The sequence below is a fragment of the Thermobia domestica genome, chromosome 10, assembly GCF_964235325.1.
Source record: "Thermobia domestica chromosome 10, izTheDome1.hap1.1, whole genome shotgun sequence".
In the NCBI taxonomy this organism is placed as follows: Eukaryota; Metazoa; Arthropoda; class Insecta; order Zygentoma; family Lepismatidae; genus Thermobia; species Thermobia domestica.
In genome coordinates this window covers 43,412,039-43,424,545 of record NC_137463.1, presented here as the reverse complement: position 1 = coordinate 43,424,545, position 12,507 = coordinate 43,412,039, and the positions used below count along the sequence as shown (strand labels likewise).

The 12,507-nt window shown below is 32.2% G+C and overlaps 1 long non-coding RNA gene across 6 annotated transcripts in view; it reads right to left on the bottom strand.

Annotated features, from left to right (window-relative positions):
* Positions 1 to 7,413, bottom strand: part of LOC145662469 (uncharacterized) — a 70,834-nt gene extending 63,421 nt beyond the window's left edge. For 2 of the 6 annotated variants that reach the window (XR_014127052.1, XR_014127056.1), the window contains exon 1: positions 7,145 to 7,282. This is a non-coding gene — a long non-coding RNA (uncharacterized LOC145662469). Of the gene's footprint in view, positions 1 to 7,144; positions 7,283 to 7,341 lie in introns of those variants that run through there. The other 4 variants (XR_014127055.1, XR_014127053.1, XR_014127057.1 and 1 more) reach the window with 4 other exon arrangements.
* Between the last annotated feature and the right edge of the window lie 5,094 nt (positions 7,414 to 12,507).

Below are 12,507 nucleotides of genomic sequence, written 5' to 3'. Positions count from 1 at the left end.
TGTATGATGATAATGAGTTGTAAAGAAGATAATCAGATAGGTTTTGATTGAGAATAAAGCAACTTGAGAAGATTTGTGAAGTAGTGATTTTGTAGTAGCATTGCTGTAGAAGCACGATAGAGATTACTGGGAACATTTTAAGAAAGTTTACGAGTTTATAGAAAGAAACAAGAACCTACGTAAAGAAATAATCCCAACATAAATGTTCACACTTCACATATTCGTGAGTATTTTAAATACTCGTATGTCCTGATGGTGAAAATAGAAACATTGTTTTGTTTTTTATATATATATATAAAAAAAATATTGTGTGATGATCGTGTGCCTCGTTGAATTTAATGATTCTATGTAAGGATTACCTGAAATATATTAGGTTAAATAAGTGATCTATAATTTCTTCCTTTGTATGGTTGTGAGTAAAGTGTTGGAAAACTTCGTACTACTACTGAATAAAATGCTACAAATACGTAATACGTTCTTCTTTCTTAAAATATATTGTAGGCATTCTCTTGCATCTTGTGCATTCTCTGTAAGCAACCATCAGATAAGTTTTTAAATTACCGGAACACTAGTGTTACGCAGGGGAGAGGAGACAAAAAAAAAAAAAAAAAATTCTTGTCTCGTCTCATAAATGTTGTGGAAATGTCGTCACGGAAACTTTCTCGTATCATTTTGTAAATCTACCGTATGTACAGAGTTTATGTCCTGATTTTTTTTTAATTAACGTAGAAGTTATCAGAGTTCTCTCGGATCACGAGACGTCCATGGACGGTATGAAATAACAACAATTAAACCAAATTTATTAATAGAATATATTGTAGAATGACTTGCATATCTTTAAAGATTGATGAATGCTCTTCACTGTGTTCGTAATCACATTATTGATTTATTGTTTATATATATATATATATATATATATATATATATATAGGAACCACATAACAATGAAACAGTGCTTGAGATCTAAGACTTGGATGAGATAGTGTTCCCCACAACACTCGTAAAATGTCTCGTCTCGGCTCAAATTAAAAAAAAACACATATCTCTCGTCTCGTGTGCAACAGTATCTATTTAGGTCTATGACTTAAGCTTAGTTTTAATATGTCACAATATTTATCTTCATTTATTTTGACGTAGATTTTAATGCCTAATTTACGATCTACGTCTTGAATTATAAATGGTTGTTTGCCTTTTTTCTACTTTAGATATTGTTAGTGCCTAAAAACCCTGTCTCTATTATGAATTTCCTAGTGCATTAAATAAATTAGAAATCCTGTCTCTAAAATAAGTAATGAAACAGGTTTATTGCATTAAATAAAACAAGAATTTTAGGAATAATCAGAAAAAAAAATGGATCAAAAGCTTGCGATCTTGGCCAAGAATTTTAGCAATGATCCAATAAAATGCATCAAAAAATTGCGATCTTTACTAATAATTAGTTTTTGTATCAAGGACTACAAAATTTTTGAACCACCCCTAAATCGAGTTTTGGTTGTTTTATTTATTTATTTATTTATTTTATTTATTTATTTATTTATTTATTTTTATTTTATTTTTTTTTACGGAATAAACACATCATACTGAGGCAAGTGATAGTTTGGGTTTGGCTACACTATATGTAGTTCTCCAGACATAAGGCTTACAAGAAAATTTTTATTGAAATATTTTGGAGTTTTTGGATCAGGGAGCACAACATTTTTGAACTGCCCCTAAATTAAGTTTTCGTATTTTTAAGGAATAAGCACATCATACTGAGTTAAGTGATAGTTTGGGTTTGGCTACACTGTAGTTCTCCAGAGTTAAGGTCTTAAAGAAAATTTTTGCCTGCAATATTTTGGATGTTTTGATCCAATAAAAGTAAATGAAAAGAACTGAGAACTATAGAGAACGTAATAACTTCATTCTGGGATTTAAAACATTAATTTCGGGATCAAATACGCAGATGGTATGGTATGATGTATAGTAAGATGGTGGTATGGTATGATCATATTGGTGTATTTTTTTTATATAACAAGCAGTAGCGTATTTAAGGGGGAGGCTTCCGGAAGCCCCCCTCCAAAATTTTGTTTACTATATTAAAGTAAATGAAATATCTTGGAGGATTTTTTACATTTGCAGGAATAAAGTTAGCAAAGCCCCCCGAAACAAAATCGTAAATACACCACTTCTAACCAGTTTATTTCAATGTTCGATCAATCCTTTTTACATTCACTATTATATTTGTCTACGAGACGAAACTAGATACTTTTTGAGACGAGATAGACTTAGTTTCGCGACTCCTTTGTGAGACGAGACGTTACTATCACGGTAGCTCTTGGAGCTGAGACAGCTTTAATTCTCTCTCGTAGACAATTCTATTCAACGTAATCTCACTATTTGAAGACATCTCCTGAACAGGACCGTGACAAAGAACTGACAAATTAAGGGAAGAGGAGACTGATAGCGCAAAATTATAATTTACCTTTATACTCTCAAATATTTAGGCGAATTCTATGATGAAATATCTAGTAATTTGAAACTCCATATTTTCGCCGTTAATTTCAAAATATTTACAAGGTATGATGTAATATTTCTTGGAAATGTTATGAAAATTTACAGTGACATACTGGCATTCCCAATTGCCAGTTAATTAACAGTAAGTTCAGCTGTAATTTTAGACTTGTTATTATGGAGGCATGTTTACTTATTGAAGTGTAGCGTCTCTTTTCAGCACCAAGGCTTTATTAGATATTGACTTACAGTTATCAAACATCTTATATTCAATGTGCTCTCCCACATCGAATCAAACCCAGGACCTCGTGTACCAACGACATGCTCTAGTCAGTGGGGAGGGTTTTATGGGACAAATGTTCATGTAGATCATAAGTAATTGCTAGGGCTCAGAAACTTTTCGTTTGCATGTGTGTGCCATTTTTACTCATCCCTACTCTCGATCACCAAGCAAATTATATTTCGTTTATTTTCAACTACATTGAGAAAGTAACATAAACTTTCAATAATTTCTCAAAATATTATTACTTATACAGGGTGATTTTTCATTTGGGTCTAGAATTTCTAACAGAGGTATGATTTTCATGTGTTTTGTGGCAAATGATCAAGGAAGGATGGAAGATTTATGAGACCATGTTTATTGGTTAAATTCATCCGGGGTAATATCAGCCACGTCTCAGGAAAAAACAGCAAATATTCGCCAATATACCTTACAATTGGAATCAAGTACGGTGCAGTATGAAAATTTGAGTTTTATTCGTACATGGAAACCTCGCCAAGGTCAATAAGAATAAGAAATAGAAAACTGGGCTGTTGTATTGGGAATTGCGCTGTACAATTCTATGCTACTGTGTGAGTATAATCAGGACACAGTGAGAATAGTGTACTCTTTGGAGCAACATGAGTTTATCGTTAAAAGCTTTTGGTAAATGGAATCTGTTGTTGCTACGAGAAGGTCATTTAGAAACAAATTTGCCTCCTGCCATGGTCCCTAGTGAATAAATTGGAATCACTTTTGAGTGAGACAGGGAAGCATCGGATCCTGTAGGCAGCTCTTGTGGAAAATGCCATTTATCGACTCCTTAGGTAGCCCAAGAAGTCTCTCCGTTGTTTGTCGCAAGAAATCGGCTGTAGCTGTTCAACATGAGACTTTTGGGTGTTACTGCTAACACTTAACTTGTATTCTCACTAACACTTAATTTGTATTCTGCAATTTCGCTTCAAAAATCCAAAACATCATTCCAATTGCAAGGTACACTGGCGAATATTTGCTGTTTTTCTTGAGGCATGGCCGATATTACCCCGGATGAACTTAAACCAGTAAACATAGTCCCATGAAAATCGAACCTCACTTAGAAATTCTAGACCCAAATGAAATCCGTGAGTTTTAAAAATATCACTCTGTATTTGTCTAGTTAAGTAAATTCTAGGAAGGCAAGTTTTAAGACTATTTCCGAGTAATCATTCAGCCAAACGAAAACGCTTGTTTTAGGTGACACTTAAAAACTAAACTTACACAAGCATATTGATATTTCTCTTATAACATTTTCATGCAAGCTAATCTCGAAATCTCAGACTCTTGATTCCTGTAATACCTCAGTTTCGAATCAGAAGAAGATTGGAGGAATCATGAAAATCTGTTCCCTACTGAAGCCTCCTCTAGATAAATCAGAAAATTCTAGGTGTCTCAAAAGTCCCCTGACATAAGGTAACTCTGTTATTATTATCAGAGTTACAACAAAATGTAATACGGGGAGATCGTCTCCAAATATGATGCATTCAATCTAAAGTGAAGGAATTTTTTAAATCGGATATGCAGTTTGGGCTATACACTCTTTATACTTCCATGTCAAATGACAATGCAACGTTGCCATTTACTTTGACTCAAAACTTAAGTGAATGAAGTTAATGTATGAAGTTACAATATGCTGAAATCGCAAGGAACGTTTATTGGAGATATGATTACATTGCAAAAATTAAATTAGTGTTTGAACATTATTAGTAATGACTATTGGTTAGTTTAATATGTCTAAAAATGTTCCAAAGTGTTCTATTAGTAGGCAAAAAATGTTTAGAATGTATCCTAACAGTGGTTAATAGCAAATGCTCTAACAGTGTTCAAAACGTACCTGTACTTCTGACGTGTCCAATAAGTATACAGAAACTACTTTTAAACAGTGTTAGGACACTTTACACATTACCACTTATACAGTATATTTACAAGCCGTTTCTATCCGTATACTTATTGGTCAAATCAGTAGTTCAGGTACTTTTTGAACACTCTTAGAGCAGTTCCTATTAACCACTGTTAGGATTCTTTTTGGATACCTTTGTCCACTAATAGAACGCTTCAGGACATTTTAAGACATTAAACAAAACCAAAAGTAATTTCTAATAGGTCTAATCTCCAAACACTGATTTATTTTTTGTAGTGTAATCATTTCTCTAATACACGTTCCTTCAAGTTTCAGCATATTGCTTGTGATGCACATTTTTAAAAATACGTAAACTCTGGTCGAAACCCAGGGGTCGAAACTTTGAGGGTCGTCCAATACTTTAAGTCTTTACGTCTATATAGTATAGAAAACGGGTATTATTCTGCAGTCGAAAAAGGATAAATTATTGTAAAATACTTCCACCTATATTTTCAGCAAAAAAAAAAAAAAACTGATAGATTGTACAATCATTTCCCTGTTAAACAAGTATACAGGTAGTTTTACAGAGAAAGTGTACAAATCTATGTTGTGTTTATGAAGTTTTTGGGAGGAATGTCCGGACTTGGTGGACCCCCGTTTGTGTGCCCAAGCGCGCCGATCCTGGGAGGGGCGGGCCCCCCCAAAGCTCATGTCGGTCTCCCTATTGTATTTATGAATATACAATATTTGGCATAATTTGAGTGCAATTTGTCTTAAAATCTTCATATATATATATATACCTTCTGCATCAATTGTGCCCCCCAAATTTACAAAGAAATCGGCGGGCCCTTGGGTGTGCCTCTGCGTAGCAGCGTTCGTAGTTTGAGAGAAATTTCCCTATTCTAGGGAAATTTCGTACGTAAATTTAGCAAAAAGGGAAAAACGGAATTTTTAAAAAAATAAAACGTGAAAATTCAGTAAAATTCTCGCGCTGACTGATAGCCTAAATTTTTCTTTGTTCGTCAGAAATAAGCTAATACACTAGCAATAATTGTGTGTGTGTGTGTCTCGTTAATACTTCAATTAATCTTACTACATAACTTCTGTCATAGGAATTGGACATTCAACAAACTAGAAAAAAATAGATGATAAGAAAAGGGAAAATTTTATGTCAGTAGAGGGACATTTTCTTAAGGAAACCTATGAAGACTTCTATGTAATAGTGAGCATTAGTGCTGCCACTAGAGGCGTTCACTATTACAATCTGTTTCAAAATGTAATCGGTGAGAGGGAGAAAGTAGAATATTCCAGAAATGAAGGAGACCAGTCCTATATCTGAATATCCAATCTCATTACTTTTTTTGGTATTTTTGGAAATGAAATGACTTAACTTAGGGCACAAATGTCCCATTAAAATATTTTTGTGTAGGCCTAAGCAATGGCATTTCCGGTAAGCAGTTTTTTTTTCTTGTTTTCCGAAAGTATTGTGGAATGTTGTCCTTTCTCCACTCACCGATTCAATTGATTTTTAACTAATTATTAAATACTTCTTGAATTTTAAATTCTAAGATTTCGCAACACACCGTATTGGACTGCTCGGTAATCGGTTGGAAACCACTGGGTTATTGTATCAAAGAGGTCATTGTGTAGGCTGAAACACATGGACTAATTTCGTGCATCTCCATCTGAATTGAATCCAGGACCACACACACCAAAGCCATCTATCTTGGTAGGGCAGCAAGGGTAAGCATTAAGTTTGCTGGTATGTTAGATAAGAAGATTGTAATGTATGTTTGAAAAGATTCGGAACCAATGCGTTTAGAAACCCATTTACGGTATACATACATCGACCAGCGCACCTCGTTGTTAGCTTCTAAGAGTACCTATTTCGCTCAACAGATGGCAGTTGCAGTACCCTTCCGTCTTGGTGATTATATAGCAAAAGCTTAGCAAGCGAGAGAGTACGAGCAAATTTAGGTCATCGCAAAGATACCTACTTCGCAAGAGTTCCGCGATTTGACTGTTTCGCATAACAAGTCTTATGTATGTTGCTCCCGAAGTTTATTACGATATATTTGAAGTTCGTATCGTTATACTTTTGATTCTGATAGTGTGTTCGGGTTGTGTTGCCGAGTGTCAGAAGTGCGAAATATTTCAAGTGTATAATGAGATTGTTACGTGCATAACATATGGCGGAAGGGGTTTGGCTGAATGATAGAATGAGTGTGCGGAAAATGAAGTCATCTGAAGTTATACAGAAGTTCCTAAGATCCTTACATACTGTACATACCGGTGATGTAAATATTCACTTTTTTTTTGGTTACGTTCTTATATTATCATCTGTACACATTATATAGTGGATACGTAAACAATATTCACTCGCTACACGTATTTTTCATACCAGATACGTATGTATGTACGTATATATATATATACACACATATATATATACACGTGTACAAACACGAACCCCTCCTCTCCTTCCACTGTCATACATTCGCACTCACACAATCACTTACACAGAGTTAAGGTCCAGTTTAAGCTGCCAAAAAAGATATATTGACGATACACTGTACGTTTAGTTTAAAAAAAAATCAAATACACAACGCTTGCAAAAAGAATACAGCGTTCAAACGCCAAGACGTATGAACAGTGACTTGATCCTTTAAGATGTTGTGATCTTCGATTCTTTGAAGAAAAAAAAAAATATTTTTACCTGCTATGGATGCAGAAGATCGGAAGTATATGATCTTTACGAAAGCTTGGATAGGCCGGTGAGTGTACTGGAAAGAGGGGAGAGGTGGGGGAGAATATATGTGAACTTCTGTTCAACTACTGCACACGTGGAAGTGCTCTTTTGCCGTGATGAAAAGACTCCTAGAATGAGTAGGAGAAAGAGAAAGATCAAAATGCCATAAGTACAAAGGTTTCCCCCTTTACTTCTCTTTGTAACCTAGCTTTCTCTATAGATTGTATATTTATTCTTATCCCTTTTGAATTCCCTCCCTTTTTACAATGTACTGCATAATGCAAAAGTATACGAAAATATATAAAAAAAAATGTTTACTACAATTGCACAATCTTAGAAAAATTATTAAGGAAAAAATATAGCTATATTCGTTAATCATTACTTTCTTTGAAAAAAAGATATCAAAAACACTTCAGAGATGAGGTTTTATTATTTTATTCCATTAATCACGTTATTTTTTTTCTTGAATTGGTGGTTAGTTTACTTTAATTCTATGTGTGAGTCATGTTCATTAGCGTTAGTTATAATTAGTTAATATCTTGTTTACTCGTTTCACAATTAAGGACAAAATTATTTTCAGTTTGGATTGCCGAAAATTAGACGAAGGCGGTACGTATGACCACAAAATAAATAAATAAATAAATAATAAGACACGGGGCCACTAAGGCATACGAATATTTTAAAACTAATTAACATCTGGCTAAGAATTTTGATTTTCGTTGCTTTTATTTTTAAAATTTAAACGAATAAATTCCGTTATACTTCACCAAGATATAAATACAGCTTAATGTATATGCTTGCATGAAGTTTGAGCATACAATATTTTCTTTTCAACAAGTTGAAAATTTAAGTATTAATAAGCCAATTTGAATACAGTTTTCGATTACTTAGAAAGGCTTAGGCCTACTCCATGTCGTCCTTCAAGAAAACTGTTCTCAAACTGGTAAATTCATTTCGAAATTATCGTAATGAACTTAATGCATGTTCTGTTGAAGGGTGGGATGGGAGGAGTATGACATCCTTTGCTTGTAGCTCTATAGCTGTGCTCTCATAAATGAATTTGAGAAAGAAGTTCGTTACAAATGGAACCAATTTATAATCTTCTTTCTGTTACGAAACACTCTTTCAGTAATTATTTATGAGAATCTCGTTTATACTGCTAGTAAAATATATACAGTACTTGTTTTATTATTACTGTTATTTAGCAGAAGAAAATAAATAACTTATAGAGTCTATCACGTTTAATAAAAGTTAAGAAGTGTATGGATTTTATTTCACAATTTCTTTTTAAAAATATAGCTTATAGCTTTTTTAATTAGAACTGTTGAGAGAACATTCCTTGGTTAGGTGTTATGCGTTACATTTTCCATAAAAAATTCTGTCAGCGAGAAAACAATTATTTGTAATAGACGATAGCTGCCGTTTCACAGATAAGGACAAAATTATTTTCAGTTTGGATTGCCGAAAATTAGGCCTACTTTTTAGACAAAGGCGTTACGCATGATCACAAAATAAATAAATAAATAAATAACAAATAATAAGACACGGGACCACTAAGGCATAAGAATATTTTAAAATTTATTAACACCTGACTAAGTATTTTGTTTTTCGTTTCTTTTCTTTCTTTTTTTTAAATTTTAAACGAAATAAATTCCGTTACACTTCACCAAGATATAAATACAGCTTAATCTTTTGTGAAATATTACTATATAAATAACTGGCAATTCATGAATAGCATATTTCTCACCTTAGGCCTATTGAATATGATACTGTCTTACCTGCTTATTACGATTTACCTGTATTATTTTGTTTCCGATAACAAATAGGAATTAGTAAGCAGTATTCTTAAATGGATAGGTTCAATTCAAATAAAACGAGATAATTTCCCATCACTAAACCGAGAAAGCTACAAAATATACGTATGCAGAATATCCTATTTATTTTTATCATTTTTTTTCTACCGTACCTTGAACTGGCATAGGCTTACAATATGACCACAACGCTTCAATTTGACAATTGGCTGAAGAATATAATTGTAATTAACCTAATAGTAACTTGTACAAAGTATATATACTGTACAAGGGCAACTTATAATAGGAATACCAATTACACTGGTTTATTTCAAATATAGAACAGGTTATTTTAAGATTAATAAAGATAGCAATATGCTATATTGCTCCGAAGTATTAATTTAAATGGAATATAAGACAAACTACCAATATCAGTATATATTGATACTGTCACTTATGTACCTTGTCATATTCCATTTAAATTAATATATCGGAGAAATAAAGTACATTGATTTTTTTTATTAGCCTTAAAATATACAAGTGCTGTTCTGAATACCAGATATGACACTTACTATATGACACGATATTCTATATTTACTAGAATATAAGATGACTACACACATAAACACCGTACTGAATTTTTTTTTTGTAGATATTTTACAGGAAAATTGAAGCTTAACATGTAATATAATCACATATTTATTAGCTTGAAATGTCAAAGATATTTTAAAGATAGGTGAATGTTCTAAATACCATACCTTGAAGTAAAAGTACGTAAAAATATGTTCTTTGAACTAAAAGAAAATTGAAGTGAACTTCTAAATTACCTAAATTAAGAAGCCTCTATATTTCTAAACGTTAGGCTCTTTATGTACAACGGAAGTCTAAAAGCAAAGGAAAACGCGAAAGTACTCTAAGAAATTTCTTTGGTATTGTATTATACTAATATATCGCTTTTTTAAATTGATATTTTAGATATGCAACTTACTGTAAAATATAGTACTGTTTTTTTAGTTGTACTGTAAAATATTTTTTTCAAAAATCCGTATATGTGCACGAGCCTATATACTTATAAATGGCTTATGTGTTATGTACACATCTTCCTAGTTAATAAGCCAGGAATATTCGAACTGATACGCATTTTTATCTGTAACATTGAAATATTAGAATGAATTGAAATAATATCCATTGCAATATTTTCCCCTTATCCTGTTCTTTTTTTAAATAGATAAATGAAATTTTAAAACAGGCATAAACTACAAATGAATTTTTAGGACAAATAAAGATTATAGAGAGAACTGATAATTGATTACTAAAATAAATTTGCGGTAAATTAGAGGAAATTATATAAAAAGGCAATAACTATTTTACAAATTCCATTTAAAAACTACTTTATTTTGTCACTTGATCTATCATTGTTTTTTTTTTTCGACAACATAAGCTAATATTTTAAAATCTCCATTTAATTACGTATTTACTGTATACGAAACTATATAAAACTGGTTTATGATAAGAGCTCAGCCTAATCAAAAATATCCATATTGTACATAGTTTCTATTTATTATTTGTTTATTTATTTCCTCCATTCAATTTTTCTTTCAAAACAATCAATCACAAAGGATAAGGTTCCTTCATATATCATAGTGAAACTTATCCGATATTGATCAAACTTGGTATGATGATAGATCTTGAGGAGTTTAGTAAACATATAAAATATTATGGCGTGGGAGGTTTTGGTTCCCGAATTATGTGTCATCGAAGATGGGATTTAGATTAAATTATTGGGATTTGAGGAAATTTGTGCAGCAACGATTTCCTAATTGCTACTTAGAACAAATATACATGGGAGAAAACCTGTTAATTTAAGGTATAAGAAAATAAATGATGAGACGAGCGATAAGCTATGTTGTAAATGCATAACGTACTTACAAAACAATGAAGATTGCTTGTCGAAAAACAGGTCAATGAAGGATGTGCTATGTTACAAATGCAGTATGTACTTACAATAAGGATTTGCTTTTTGAAAAAAAAAGATCAATGAAGGATAAGCTATGTTATAAATGCAGAATGGACTTAAAATAAGGATTTGCTTTTTGAAAAAAAGATCAATGAAGGATAAGCTATGTTATAAATGCAGAATGGACTTAAAATAAGGATTTGATTTTTGAAAAAAAAAAGATCAATGAAGGATAAGCTATATTATAAATGCAGAATGGACTTAAAATAAGGATTTGCTTTTTGAAAAAAAGATCAATGAAGGATAAGCTATGTTATAAATGCAGAATGGACTTAAAATAAGGATTTGCTTTTTAAAAAAAAATGATAAATGAAAGATAAGCTATGTTATAAATGCAGAATGGACTTAAAATAAGAATTCGCTTTTTGGAAAAAAGATCAATGAAGGATAAGCTATGTTATAAGTGCAGAAGGACTTAGGATAAGGATTTGCTTTCTGGGAAAAAGATAAACGAAGGATAAACTATGTTATAAATGCAGAATGGATTTGGAATAAGGATTTGCTTTTTGAAAAAAGATACTTTGTCGTAATATAAAACTAAAAAAAAAAAAAATACTGGACCTACATATTGTCAACTCTTTCTTTTTTCCTACAAAGTTCGCGTTCATCTACCAGTAACATTTTGTTCGAAGTAATTATTGCAGATATGTATTTGGTCAGTGAAATTTACCCTCATTATTTTCTTATTGTATTCTTTCGTGACATTGCAAATGGCCGGAAGAATTGTTATTCAAATAATTATTTCAAAATTTCTGCAAATGAATATACTGGGCTAAGCGGTTATTGTACACATCTTTGCCATTGGATACCTGGGTTCGATTCCTGGCTGGAGCTCATGTGATTCGGATCCCACGTTAATTTTGTAGGTCCACGTCTCTTAAAGCCTCGCTGTTGAAATGAACACTAAACTCAAAATCACATCAAATGAAATATACTGGGCAACATGTATTCTATATAACAGTGTCCGCGGTCTTACATAAAGGTCAGCTTAGTCTATGTCTGAATTGTAGGCCTGTATAGACTTATTTTCCTGCATTCACGTAAAATATTATTAAATGTTATTTTTGTATTTCACTTCGTGGCAAACTATTGCATTAAAAAAAATGCTATGGGTGTGAAACGAAATCACATGACGTCTCGTGATCTTTATCGTTAGGCCTACCTTTTAATCATGTGTTGCAGACTAGGAAGTTTCATGCTTCTAGTCTCCATGATTAGTGACTTCGATTGTATATTCAGGCAGTTAATGTACAATTGCCAGTAAAAAGTAAGTAATAATTCTCTTACATATTCTTTAGTAATAAGAACGTAAATACCTTATCAATT